Genomic DNA, 15,053 nt, shown 5'->3' on the forward strand with positions numbered 1-15,053 from the left:
CTGTATTAAGGACCTTTTGGTTGGAATAATTCTCAATCGGTTAGTACTGGACTGTCCCGAGGATTCTGTCATATCGGATGTGTGGTTTGTTTTTTCTTTTGTTAATGAGGGATGGTTATTCAACCATCTATGTTGGTGTGACCATTTTCATAGTTGGTAGTCGAGTGGTTGACCCCATGGTCGGCAGTCTAGTGTCTGTGTCCGCTGATACTTTTATCGGCTGTACAATGTAAATTAGGTATGCTATTAATAAAATATTCACACAAAAAACGGTGAAGTGAATTATGGCAAAAAGAAAAAACGGTGAACTGAATTATATCTATATATTTTCATTCATTTTACTATTCATATTTGGTAAAATTATAATAATAAATAAATAAATAAGAACAAAAAAAGTAAGATGGGCTTTATATTTGAGATGAAGAGGCTTTCCTTTCTTTCGATATTTGTCATAGGATAGGAAAAATAAGTAATATAAAAAATGATTTTCCTTCTTTTTTTTTATCTTTGATAAGTTATGATTTTCCTTCCTATTATATTCTGCAATGTGCTTTCACTATTTTTGTCTAAAAAAAATTATTATTATGGGTTATTACGCCATATGTCATATGGTTTCACCGAATTCTCAATCATTATCCCATAGTTTTTATTTTTTTTTCAAAATCTATCTCGGAAAAATTTCCAACGTGGCAAGTATGGCCTCACTAACACTCCATGTAGGCGTCGTTCATCTTCAAATGTGCCATGTCAGCACGGCCTTTACATGTTGATAGAAGAATTAACACCGTGATAGATTTTGAACCAAGTAAACCATGTGCTATTTTGGGTAATTTTCAAAGTATATGATAGATTTGAGAATCTGGTGAAACTATAGGATACATGGAGTAATTTCCTCATATTTTTTTAATGTGAACTCTGGTATTCGAAAACCCAACGGGTTCCTACTAATATAGTCGAGTCGGGTCGGTCCACTAAGAGTAAAGTAAATTTTCTCCATCCACAAGATTCGAACCTGAGACATTGTTTAAGGAGAACAACCGTCAAATCCTTGAATCAACTTACATTGATACATCCATTAATTTTTTTAATTCCTTGTCCTTGACATAATAAGAATCACTGACGTATTTAGCTTGCATCAATTTGACAATAGTAATGTCCTATTCCTCGACTTAATTAGCAAAAATAACCTTGAGATATATATTTTGGCTCAAATGACCATTGACCCATTTTTCTACATCAAACTGAACCTTGATAGTTAAAAGTCACATCGGAGATGACTTTCCATCCGGGTCCCGTGAAATTTCAGATGGAATCGTCTAACATGGCTTTCTATATTGTTTTCTCCCTTAAGCATCTTAAGCCTTGTTTAGTAACTGATCCATACTTTTTATTATTTTCAAAATTTTCCTCACCCGGTTACTGTTCATCATCTTTCTCTTTCCCTCTCTCACCCGGGCATTGTTCATCGTCTTCCTCTCCGCGACTCCATGATCTTCTTCGAATCAAACTTTGCTGGGAGATCTAGGTATTGTTCATCGTCTTGATGAAGACGGGCATTGGGAGATTGTTCATCGTCTTGAACAGAGAGAATGGGAGGGGAAAGAGCTGAACCTCGGAGCACAGCCCTGTGAAATGCTTCAATGCCTACCTTCCTTCCTTCCTCTCTCTTTCGCCGACATAACATGAGAAGCCCTAGATATTCTCGTCCTTACTCTGTGACCTGCTTCCTTCTCTACACTCTCATTCTCTTCACTTCATCTTTAAGGGCTGTCATAGCAAGGAAAGTCGACCCTTTGATTCAACTCTCGCATTCCCTACCATCCCAGAACAAACACTTGTCCAAGAGGGTTCTCCTTGTCGACGATCATGGAGCCAGGGGGGATGGTTTCTCCGATGAGACTGACGTAAAGCTCTAACAACCCTTTCTTGCTCTATCAGATACCAATCTCTAGATGGAAATGTGGAATAGTTATTCCAATCAGCTCTTGTTTCCTCGATTTGTGAGTTAATTCTTGCATAGAAACGAGTTCTTGTGGCAATGTCGGTGTTTTTTCTGGACCAATTATTCAATTGTCAAATAAAATTTATCCCGTTTATTTACTTTGCCGGATCAGTTGTGATCAGCTCAACTTTATGAGTCTGGCTCTTTCCCCTCCCTCTCTCTCTATTCAAGACGATGAACAATCTCCCAGTACCCGTCTTCATCAAGACGATGAACAATGCTCGAGTCTCCCAGCAAAGTTTGATTCAGAGAAGATCGTGGAGTCGCGGAGAGGAAGACATAAACAGTATCCGGATGAGAGAGGGAAAGAGAAAGATGATGAACAGTAACCGGGTAGGGCTCATTTTGAAAATAATAAAAAGTCTGGGTCAGTTACTAAACATGGCCCAAGATGCTTAAGGGATGAAACAATATAAAAGCTACGTCAGATGATTCTGTCTAAAATTTCACAGAACCTAGATAGAAGGTCATCTTTGATATAACTTTTAACTGTCAGGGTTCAGTTTAATTAAAAAATGGGTCGATGGTCATTTGAACTAAATTTTATCTCTCGAGGTTATTTCTGCTAATTATCTCCCTAACAAGTCTCACCACAATGATTCAGCCTATCTTCACTGTTTTTTTTTCGCCCTTTTAATACCTCATTAATTTGCCAACAAAATTTTCTCACCCTTGCTTAGTTTATTCAATGTTTTTCATATTGTCGTCTCAGCGTACGAGAAGCAAAAGAAATCAAAGGACTACTCGAAGAAGTTTATTTCCATAACAAGCCAGTTATCCTCCAAGAGCGTATATTGATCCCATTCTTTTTCTTTTCGGTCCCTAAGGCAGCAGATGGGCCTAAATAGGGGATAAAAGAATGAAAAAGCGGAACACGAGAGTCCCACTAATGACATTAATCCCATCCCTTTATGCATATATATGCACTTCTGATTTATCAGAAGTATATATTCCATCATTTAGATTGTTTTATATACTTGAAATGTTTAAGGTAGTCGACCAATTTTGAAAGAGTCAACTTCATTTTTTTTTCTGGAAAATACTTCACTTTTCGAATTGAAACCCCAAGTTCCTATATTTTTGCGAGTGATCCTACTGTGGTGGTTGGGAAAAAACAACCACAGTAGTTAGCTAAATTTCAATTGAAAGATTTGGGTCGAACATGCGTGGATATTTTTGTATCATGTAGATTATCATGTAGATTCCCCTACCCATACTTTTCTTTTAAATAGTGTCGACAACATATATATTAGACGACAATCGGTTGCACCGGGTTGGTCAATTTGGGTCATACTATTTTAAGACTGAACCAAACCGGTTCACTAAAATAAAAAAATTCAACTTTATGATTTTCAAAATACAAAAAAAAAAATTAAATTAAAACCAATTAATCAATAAATCGTTAAACCCTAAAACCAACCACTCCCCCAACCAAATCCTACACAGTGGTAGGATGAGTTTCACATCCTGAACCGACATGCCTGCGGAGGATCAAATACTGATAGTGGGCGGGCTGAAGATCCTGTTTTCGTTGAATGCGTCGTGCTCCAAGATCTTGATACTGAGGCCTGATGTAGGGATACTGTAGTGGGACGAGGTGGGCAGGATGCAGATGGGGATTTTTGTTGGCGAAATTTGATGGTCAAGTAAGTAGTTTACTCTTGTCAATGAGATCATGTTGCTCATGCCTCAAGCAGGGAACGGGAAAATGCAAAATGGCGTCTTACTTTCTCAAATCTATGACCTGTTGGTTCTATGTCGAATGTGATTGTTAGTTTGTTACTGCATTGAATCCATTCTCATTGCTGCAATGCTTACACGTGATATGTATACGAGTGTACAAACATTATGAAGTTCTCGGAAGCACAACAATCTGTCAACTCAAATCCACTTTCTTCTAATGTCTGTTTTGCAAAGTCAAGATCATCACTGGTTCCTTTGACAATAGTTTTCGAAAGCACATTAATCTATTAGTACCGGTCCGAGATGGCACGCTTGGCGGGTAGTGGAGAATTGGAGATTAGGAATTGATATCAGAGATGAGGAATTGGGAATTAGGCTATGATGTGGATTTGCCCCATCAAAAGGTGAATTGAGGTTTTCTATTTATTTATTTTTATGTTATTAATTGGATTGGATTTTCTTTTTAATATTATGAAAATTAAGAATTAATATTTATCAAATGAATCAGCCGATTCATTTGGGTTTGTATCTGAACTGGGTCCACTCTTTCTCAGGTGCAACTGAGTGTTGTCAAAAAGATGTATGGTCAACAATATTAAATATAAAAGCAAGAGTGAAAAATCTTCATGTTACAAAAATATGGACACGTGTATAGTCCACATTTTATTTATTAAAATCTAACGGTTAAAATAGGAACAACTACAACAGTTTTTTCAGTCAACCACTGTAAAATCTCAAATACTTGACTTCCTCAAAATGATGAGAAACCTTTTTGAAATCATCAAAGTTTAAATTTAAATTATAGAAAAATTGGAGGGTGAATGGAGCAACACACACTTTCATCTATGAATTTAAGTATTTCAAGTTTCATTCTTGCCAATGGAAGTGTTGAACTCTCAATTGTTTTATTTCTCGTTTCCTTTTTGATTTATTAGGTCCATAGACCTTCTTTATAACTAAAAAGGTAATGTAGACATCTAATTTCGGCCTAGGCTCGAGCTTAGACAAAAAAAGGGTTCCATACCAATTATCAGTCGAAAAGCGGAATTAAGAAGAAGAAACTGTAAAAGGAGAGCCCCAAATGACAGTTTTCAAGACATATCAGACAAGTCCTCGAGTTGTCTCCTTATACATTTCAGATATGCAGTGCCGTTTTCAAAAATAATACGGTCGTCTGTGGCATTTTTTGGGGGCTCACATGCGAGAAAAATAATTTTCCAAAATCGTGTGTGATCCCAGATATTTTATATGGAAACCTGACTATCAGTATTTTTTTTTTCTCAAAATCACGTCATCTCGACTATTTAAACTGATAAAAGCCAACAATGTGCTTGATTCCCACATATAATAGAGGAAAAGGCTAGCGACGGGAAATCGATATCATCGCGTAGCGAAATTTACACATCATGGGGTTATTTTTTGAAAAGAAAATTTCCCAAATTTTACGGACGAGATGCGTAAAAGGTGGATTAATTTTTCAGGTTCAAAATATTTTCGATCATAATTCCAGTAAAAAAGTATTTTCCGGCATTTTATGAAATTTCTAGACCAAATTATACCATAAAAGACATTCGAAACGTTGGCCAGAAATAGCAATCGATACATTCAAGTGTAGTTGAATACTTTATCAAACAATGGACAAAACATAGTCCAATCACCACGAAAAAACATATTCAACCTCAAGAAGTCCAATAAACATCTATGGGATTTTATTGTCAGTTGTGGCGTTGTAGGGTTCATTTTGTACAAATATATCATTTTTGTATTGGACAATGTATATATTTTACTTTGTGTTCCTAACTACATTGCATCTTGTAATTGTATATGGGGCTTGGTCTCATCTACATAAAAATCAAAGTTTTTGTTGGCGAAATTTGATTGTCAAGTTAGTAGTTTAGTCTTACCAATGAGATCATGTTGCTCATGCTTCAGGCAGGGAATGGGAAAATGCAAAATGGCACCTTACTTTCTCAAATCTATGACCCATTAGTTCTATGTCGAATGTGATTGTTAGTTTGTTACTGCACTGAATCCATTTCTCATTACTGCAATGCTTGCACGTGATATGTATACGAGTGTACAAATAGGTTCTACGTTATGAAGATCTCGGAAGCACAACGATCTGTCAACTCAAATCCACTTTCTTCTAATGTCTGTATTACAAGGTCAAGATCATCATCACTGGTTCTCGAAAGCACATTAATCTATTAGTGCCGGTTCGAGATGGCATGTATGGCGGTCAATGGAGAATCGAAGATTAGGACTTGATATTAGAGATGAGAAATTGGGAATTAGGTTTCGATGTGGATTTGCCCTATCAAAAGGTGAATCGAGGTTTTCTATTTATTTTTTTATGTTATTAATTGGATTGGATTTTCTTTTTAATATTATGAAAATTAATCAATTGAATCAGCCAATTCAATTTAGGTTTGTATCTGAACTGGATTCACTCTTTCTCAAGTGCAACTGAGCATCGTCAAAAAGATGCATAGTCAAAAATATTAAATATAAAAACAAGAGTGAAAAATCTTCCTGTTACAAAAATATGGACATGTGTATAGTCCATATTTTATTTATTAAAATCTAACGGTTAAAATAAGAACAACTACAACAATTTGTTAAGTCAACCACCGTAAAATCTCCAATACTTAACTTCCTCAAAATGATGAAAAACCTTTTTGAAATCATCAAAGTTTAAATTTAAATTATAGAAAAATTGGAGAGTGAATGGAGCAACATGTGCTTTCATCTATGAATTTAAGGATTTCAATTTTCATTCTCGCCGATGAAAGTGTTGAACTCTTAATTATTTAATTTCTCATTTCCTTTTTGATTTACTAGGTTCGTATGCCATCTTTATAACTAAAAAAGTCCTAAATTATAATTTATTAATAATATAATATTGACACCAATCGGTCAAATGAAGTGTTTTATACACTACTTTCTAAAAAAATTAATGCAGACATCTAATTTCAGCCTAGGCTCGAGCTTAGACAAAAAAGGGTTCTAGACCAATTATCAGTCGAAAAGCGGAATTAAGAAGAAGAAACTGCAAAAGGAGAGCCCCAAATGACAGTTTTCAAGTAATATTAGATATGCCCTCAAGTTCTCTCCTTATACGTTTCAGATATGCAGTGCTGTTTTTAAAAATAATACGATCGTTTGTGGCATTTTTTCGGGGCTCACATGCGAGAAAAATAATTTTTGAAAATAGCATGTGATCCCCAGATTTTTTATATGGAAACCCGACTATCAATATTTTTTTTCTCAAAATCACGGCACCTCGACTATTTTTCAACTGATAAAAGCCAAAAATGCGTTTGATTCCCACACATAATAGAGGAAAAGGCTCGCTATGGGAAATCGATATCCTCGCATAGCGAAAGATACACATCACGGGATTATTTTTTGAAAAGAAATTTTTTCAAATTTTACGGACAGAGGCATAAAAAGGGGATTGATTTTTCAGTTCCAAAATATTTTCGATTAAAATTCCAGTAAAAAAATATTTTCCAGCATTTTGTGGAATTTCTAGACCAAATTATACCAGAAAAGACATCCGAAACGGTTGGAAATGAAATTTTTAATTTTTCAGTCAAAAAGTATTTTTCCGAGTTAGTGTGAAATTTTAAGACCAAATTACACCGAAAAATGCTCACGAAACGAAACGAAATGGATTTTTAAATTTTTGAGTCACAAAGTATCCGAAATTTTATGAAATTTTCAAACCAAATTACACCAAAAAAAACACTGCTACAGATTTTAAAATTTTTCAATCAAAAAGTATTTATTGGGATTTTATGAAATTTTCAGACCAAATTATACTAGAAAATACATCCAAAACGGACTGAAATTGGAATTTTTATTTTTTAGTCGTGATCCCAAAAAACGATAATCAATTTTTCGATGAAAAATATTTTCGATTGAAATTTCAGTCAAATAATATTTTTTGAGATTTTATAAATTATTTTTGGGTCGAATTAGATCGGAAAATACATTTGAAAGGAACCGAAATTGATTTTTTTATGTGTCAGTGGCAATTTGGTAATATTCATGAACATTGTTGTCGAAGGAGACAGAGGGCTGGCAAAATGGGCCGGCGAGAAGATTTAGGGCCGGACCCGGCCAGCCCATAATAATACTAAGCCATGAAACTCAGGCCTAGGCCCGACCCTTCAAAATTAACGGGTGGGTAGCTCGACCCGTTGACTCGAAATCGCAATCAATACATTCAAGTGTAGATGAATACTTAATCAAACAATGGTTTAAACATGGTCCAATCACCATGAAAGAACATATTCAACCTCAAGAAGTCCAAGTCCAAAACATGTTTGGGGTTTTGTTGTCAGTTGTGATCTTGTAGAGTTAAATTTGTATATATATATATATATATAACAAGCGGGCTTTTGGGCCGGGTTGGCCCAGCCCAAAAAGATGGCCCAATTCGGCCTAGGCTCGACATAATAAGGCCGAGCCTGGGCCGGGCTTTTGGGCTAGGCCAATTTTTGCCGGCCCTAGGACAGACTGGCTCACACCGGAAACTGGGACCGGTCGCCGGTCGGGGCGGTTGACGTCTGCGAGAGTCGACATTAGCCATTGCCCTCATTTTATTTATTTTGCAGCGGTCCCCCCAGGTTCTCCTTCCTTGTACCTTGCCCCAGAACTTTGGAAGCGCTGGTGTGGGCCCCCAAAACTCCATCCCGCGTTGCAGAGAGGCCCATTGTGCTGCAACCAATTTCCGAAAATTGTCTTTTCACCCATAACTTTTTAAAATGATTCACAATCCCCCTCCAGCCCTTCATCCTCCATAAATAAAGGGTCTCTTCACTTTCGAGAAAACTTTTGGCAATTCCATGTGAGAACTCTTGCAAGAGAGACCCAAGATCACCATATTTCACTAGATTTAGTTTAGTGGGATAGGAAAAATCGAAGGAGGCTAACCCGATTCCGACCCGAGACTCGATTCTTCCGAAACAGCTTTAAAGGTAGTGAAGGGGACTCAAACCCCACTGTCCAGCCCCGGTTCCGAGCTTCCTAGCTCGATCCCTATTTCCTCTTCCTTTCTTCATTTCCAGCACTTATATATGTATATATACTTAAATACCGCATTTTTCATCCCCTCACTTTATATCATCGCATTTACTTTACAGCACTTTCTTTTTTTACGTTTCTTCTCGGTTCTTCACTCCCCGTTGAGACCCTCGATACCAAGACTCGGTAAAAGAGAGAGGTCGGCGTGTCCCGAGACTCTTGTTTCGTTAATTACGGACTTATATGCGTATATATTTTTATATGTTCATGCGTATATATGAGTGTATATATATATAAGTATATGACAGTTATACTCCTCTTCACATCCCCGAACGAACCTCCTGATGTTGGGATCCCGGCAAAGGAATAGAGGTTGGGATTTTTTTTTACGATATTAATACACTTATATATACTTATACGATATTAATATACCGTTATAATGGTCGAATTAAGTTGGATCTTTCTTTTCCTCTTGTCCATTAAGTATCCGACTTAATAAATTGTTTGATAACCATCTAGTATCATGATTAGGCTTGGTTAAACGACTCTAGCATTTATTAGCTAGACACGGTCTTGCACGTTGGAGGCTCAACTTGGATAATTTTCTTTATTTTGCCCCGAAATTTGAAATCCAATCTCTCTGCAATGTTGATTGCTCATATGGTCGAGTGGGGTTAGGTCAACGGGAGTTTAATTTGGCTAAGTGAATTGTCTATTGGATTAAAATTGCGTAAATTAACCAGTTAACAGTCACGGCCATCAAGGATTAAAGTCAAAACAGGGCTTTATTCATCAAACGGGAAATTGAGCATTCTGCACATGTATAGGTATGTGGCCGAATTGAATTTTGCAAGTTTGAGTGTCAAATTGAGATTAATTTGGTCGGTTTGAAGTCGAAATTGAGTAATCACATACCCAAGACTCTAATTCAAGGGAAGTCAGTAATAATCACACACTTAGAATAAAGAGTCTAGATTAATTTGAGGAAGGTCTTGGAGATCTTGAGGATAGGGTTCTTAGAACCGGGAATCAAATGGATTGAAGTCCTCATTGAGTAATAAGGGGATTTTAAATGAATAATTGGGCAATTTCATGCGAATAAAATGGATTAATGGAATTAAAAAGGGGAAAATCACTTCCATTCGACTAATTCACGGGTAAAGGAATTCACTCATTAAATGAGTCATAGGATTAATTTTGAAGGTTATTTGACCTTGAGAGATTACGATATTTCTTGATTTAGGGAGGTGAATGAATTAATCATGTAAGTAAGGACTTTAATAAATTTGGAGTAAAATTAGAAGACAAGAAAAAAACATGGAAAAAAATTGGTACACGTAGGAAATTGGACTTTGATTTTTTAGGATGGGGATCGCGTTTTTTCTATTTTTGAGCACTGGGATCGCTTAGACCCACTTGAACTGATAAGTGAATGTGTGTAAATGAACGTGTCTATATGGATGAGTGTATGTGGACAAGTATAGGTATGGAGTCCACCCAAGTCTTGTAATTTTTATTTTTATTTTGACAACCAAAAACTCGTAAAAAACTCAAGATTTATTAAAAGACTTGTTAAGCTTGATAAAAACTTTCTGCCAATAAAATGCACAAACAATTGGACTTGGATTAAAAATGGACAAGTTAAGGAATTAATTGAACTGGTGGATGGGTACCATTTTGAGTATGTGAGTTTTCTTACCTGTACCACCAACGAGGGATTGGACTTTCTGATAAGCTGACAACAAGTAGTAGACCAGGTTCAGGGTTCAATTCTCTCGAGAATCGGCATTTGGGGTTTAATTGACGGGCCTCAGGCCGTACAATACACGGCCCGGTGGACTAGTCGGTTGCTACGGCGCCGGACACAATCGACAACAAAAAAAAAAAGAAAAAAAAAGAGTTTTCTTACTTGTACCTAATAGGCCCCCTAACTCAATCTCTAGTTCAAGACCGACAAGTAAGTCTCTAGGCGGTTAGTAACTTGATCACTTCGAGGTTTAATAGGTGGCTTACCGACCTATAAAAACGGTTAAGTGGCGGCTCCAATTCCTGGGTCCTAAGCTCCGAGCAAATCTAACACAATCATCTCAAAGTGGGACTTAAAAAATTCATATGGACAATTAAGATACATAAAAAAAATTAACGCATAAATGCAACATGGAATTTCTTATCATCCCTTTAATTCAAAATTAGCCTCGATACATTATTTAAAAAAAAGGGCCATTATCGAATCAATTTAAGCCCACTAAATCACGAACCATATAGCCAGCTAATTCGATGATGAACTCAGGGCTTTAGGGGCTTGCCATTTCCCTTTAGGCAGATATTGTATGCCTCGACACTCCTCTCATAGATATTCCCTCTCCATGGCTTAAATTTTATGACATGTGAAAGGCTGTAAGCTGCTGCTCTGTTGCACTTCTCGCCCATCTTTATGAGCTTCTGACAACAATCTTTTGTGATATCGTCCCGAACATAGAAGACATAGTCGTACATCACCTGTCCGCACTCATTAGTTAGTGTGCGACCACACTGCCTCAAGAACTTCCAGAGGCCCTTTACAGGTACATCCCAAGGTGGAGGGATCGACTTTGCCTCGATAGCAATTGCCCCACATATTATGAGCAGTGTGACGATGGTTGAAAATAAATGGTCCTTTCCCATTGTTGCTTGAAGCTCTCGTTCACCTCTCTAATGGAATTATACACAGACACAAAATATATATATATATATTTCAATATCATTAATGAAGTAGCCTCCAAACCAAATGATTGACGATGGAATGGAAATCCAATTGATTTGAGGAGTAATTGCTATGTTAATAGCTTATTTATTAGCTTCCATATCATGATTAATTCATAATATACTAGTAATTGAAACAGCTATAAGTTTAGAATCTCGTAGATCATTACATGACTGTTACATACTATTTGAAGAGTTCTTTTAATGACCCCTTAGCAAGATAAAATGACACGAAAATGAATGAAATTGAAAATTTTATGGTTCCATCCCCAAAAATCAAAGTTTCAATATTTTCTTAGTTTAAATAATTTTCTTTAAAAAAAAATTCCATAGACCCCACACCCCACTTCTTCCCTCCGTTTCTTTTGAGGGTGAAGAAAGTAAATCCAGATACCTAACACTAGTTTACTGAGATTAGGCCCATTTATTTCTTTTTTAAAGATATTTTTCTCTTTTTTAGTTTACTTTAATGTTATTTTCTTATATATATATAAGAGATGCTCATGCTCCTTGTACTAATACTAATTATTATTATTATTATTATTACCATCATTAGTTTCTAAAAGTTTGACTATTCAAAGGAGTAATTTCTCTTTTGAATATGAAAAGTTAACTAAAGAGAATGAAGAATTGAATATTGCTCACTGTTTTTATAATAATACTTCTTAACATATCTTACGCATATAGTATATCATACAAATGAGATAAATGACAAAATTAATGGTAGAATAATCATCTAACAACTCACACTTATAAGTTCAAGAACTCTATTGTTATCAATCAATAGAGTTCATAATAGGGTCACGCCATAAAAATAGATTCATGGGTCTTCCCCCTCTTTTGGCTGCAAAAATGGTTGCATAATAATGCAAAGGAATTACTTTGTGATATTTATGATTTTTATATATTAAAAATATATTAAAACTGTTGTTTATGCAAGGTGTTTTAGTGGAAGGAACAGGGTGTGTTGAGTGTGCTTCTCGGGGAAAAGGGTCCGGAGACTGGCGATGTGGGACAACAACGGCAGAAAGTCGGAGTGGAGGTGGATTGACGGGGTGCCTGCCTTCATGGATGGTTTCTACAGAGGGTTCATGTTCAAGGCTGCACTCACTTGGTTGTCTGAATCGGTGGATTTGCAGTGTCCTTCCAAAAGAAAATGTAAGGGGAGATTGTTTCTTGCGCTTCTTGTTGCTTCTTTGATTGAGGTCTCCCTTTTATCATTTTTGTATTGGACAATGTATAATCTTACTCTGTGTTCCTAACTACATTGCATCTTTGTAACTGTATCTAGCGCTTGGTCTAAGCTACACAAAATTCAAAGTTTTTGTTGGCGAAATTTGATGGTCAAGTAAGTAGTTTACTCTCGTCAAGGAGATCATATTGCTCATGCCTCAAGCAGGGAACGGGAAAATGCAAAATGGCATCTTACTTTCTCAAATCTATGACCTATTGGGTCTATGTCGGATGTGATTGTTAGTTTGTTACTGCATTGAATCCATTCTCATTGCTGCAATGCTTGCACATGATATGTATACGAGTGTACAAGCATTATGAAGTTCTCGGAAGCACAACAAATTGTCAACTCAAATCCACTTTCTTCTAATGTCTGCATTACAAAGTTAAGACCATCACTGGTTCCATTGACAATAGTTTTTGAAAGCACATTAATCTATTATTTCCGGTCCGAGATGGCTCGCTTGGCGGGCAGTGGAGAATCAGAGATTAGGAATTGATATCAGAGATGAGGAATTGGAAATTAGGTTTCGATGTGGATTTACCCCATCAAAAGGTGAATTGAGGTTTTCTATTTATTTATTTTTATGTTATTAATTGGATTGGATTTTCTTTTTAATATTATGAAAATTAAGAATTAATATTTATCAATTGAATCAGCCGGTTCGATTTGGGTTTGTATCTGAACTGGGTCCACTTTTTCTCAGGTGCAACTGAGTGTCGTAAAAAAGATGCATGGTTAAAAATATTAAATATAAAAGCAAGAGTGAAAAATCTTCATGTTACAAAAATATGGACACGTGTATAGTCCACATTTTATTTATTAAAATCTAGCGGTTAAAATAAGAACAACTACAACAGTTTTTTCAGTCAACCACCGTAAAATCTCAAATACTTGACTTCCTCAAAATGATGAGAAACCTTTTTGAAATCATCGAAGTTTAAATTTAAATTATAGAAAAATTGGAGGGTGAATGGAGCAACACACTCTTTCATCTATGAATTTAAGTATTTCAAGTTTCATTCTTGTGAATGGAAGTGTTGAACTCTCAATTGTTTTATTTCTCATTTCCTTTTTGATTTATTAGGTCCATAGACCTTCTTCATAACTGAAAATGTCCTAAATTATGATTTATTAATGATATAATATTGACATCAATTGGTCAAATGAAGTGTTTTATACACTACTTTCTAAAAAATTTAATGTAGACAACTAATTTCGGCCTAGGCTCGAGCTTAGAAAGAAAAAAGGTTCCATACCAATTATCAGTCGAAAAGCGGAACTAAGAAGAAGAAACTGCAAAAGGAGGGCCCCAAATGATAGTTTTCAAGACATATCAAACAAGTCCTCGAGTTCTCACCTTATACATTTCAGATATGCAGTGTTGTTTTAAAAAATAATACAGTCGTCTGTGGCATTTTTTGGGGGCTCACATGCGAGAAAAATAATTTTCCAAAATCGTGTGTGATCCCTGAATATTTTATATGGAAACTCGACGATCAATATATTTTTTTTCTCAAAATCACGTCATTTCCACTTATTTTTCAACTGATAAAAGCAAAAAATGCGCTTGATTCCCACATATAATAGAGGAAAAGGCTCGCGATGGGAAATCGATATCCTCTCGTAGCGAAAGATACACATCACAGGGTTATTTTTTGAAAAGAAAATTTTCCAAATTTTACGGACGAGAGGCATAACAGGTGGATTAATTTTTCGGTTCCAAAATATTTTCGATCAAAATTCCAGTTAAAAAGTATTTTCCGGCATTTTATGAAATTTATAGACCAAATTATACTAGAAAAGACATTCAAAACGGTTTGAAACGAAATTTTTAATTTTTTAGTCAAAAAGTATTTTCCGGGTTTTTATGAAATTTTAAGACCAAATTACACCGGAAAATGCTCACGAAACGGATTTTTAAAATTTTCAGTAAAAAAGTATTCGAAATATTATGAAATTTTCAAACCAAATTACACCAAAAAATACACTTGGAACATATTTTAATTTTTTTTTAAAAAAAGTATTTATAGGGATTTTAGGAAATTTTCAGACCAAATTACACTGGAAAACACACTCAGAATGGACCAAAATTGGATTTTTTATATTTTAGTCGTGATCCCAAAAAAACGATGATCGATTTTTTGCGAGCCAAAATATTTTCGATCAAAATTTCAGTCAAATAATATTTTGCGAGATTTTATAAAATATTTTTGGGCCGAATTAGACAGGAAAATAAACTTGAAACATACCGAAATTTATTTTTTATGTGTCAGTAGCAATTTGGTAATATTCATGAACATTGTCGTCGGAGGATACAGACTAGGGCTGGCACAATGGGCCTGCACGGATATTTAAGGC

This window comes from Punica granatum, chromosome 2, assembly GCF_007655135.1.
Source record: "Punica granatum isolate Tunisia-2019 chromosome 2, ASM765513v2, whole genome shotgun sequence".
Classification (NCBI taxonomy): domain Eukaryota; kingdom Viridiplantae; phylum Streptophyta; class Magnoliopsida; order Myrtales; family Lythraceae; genus Punica; species Punica granatum.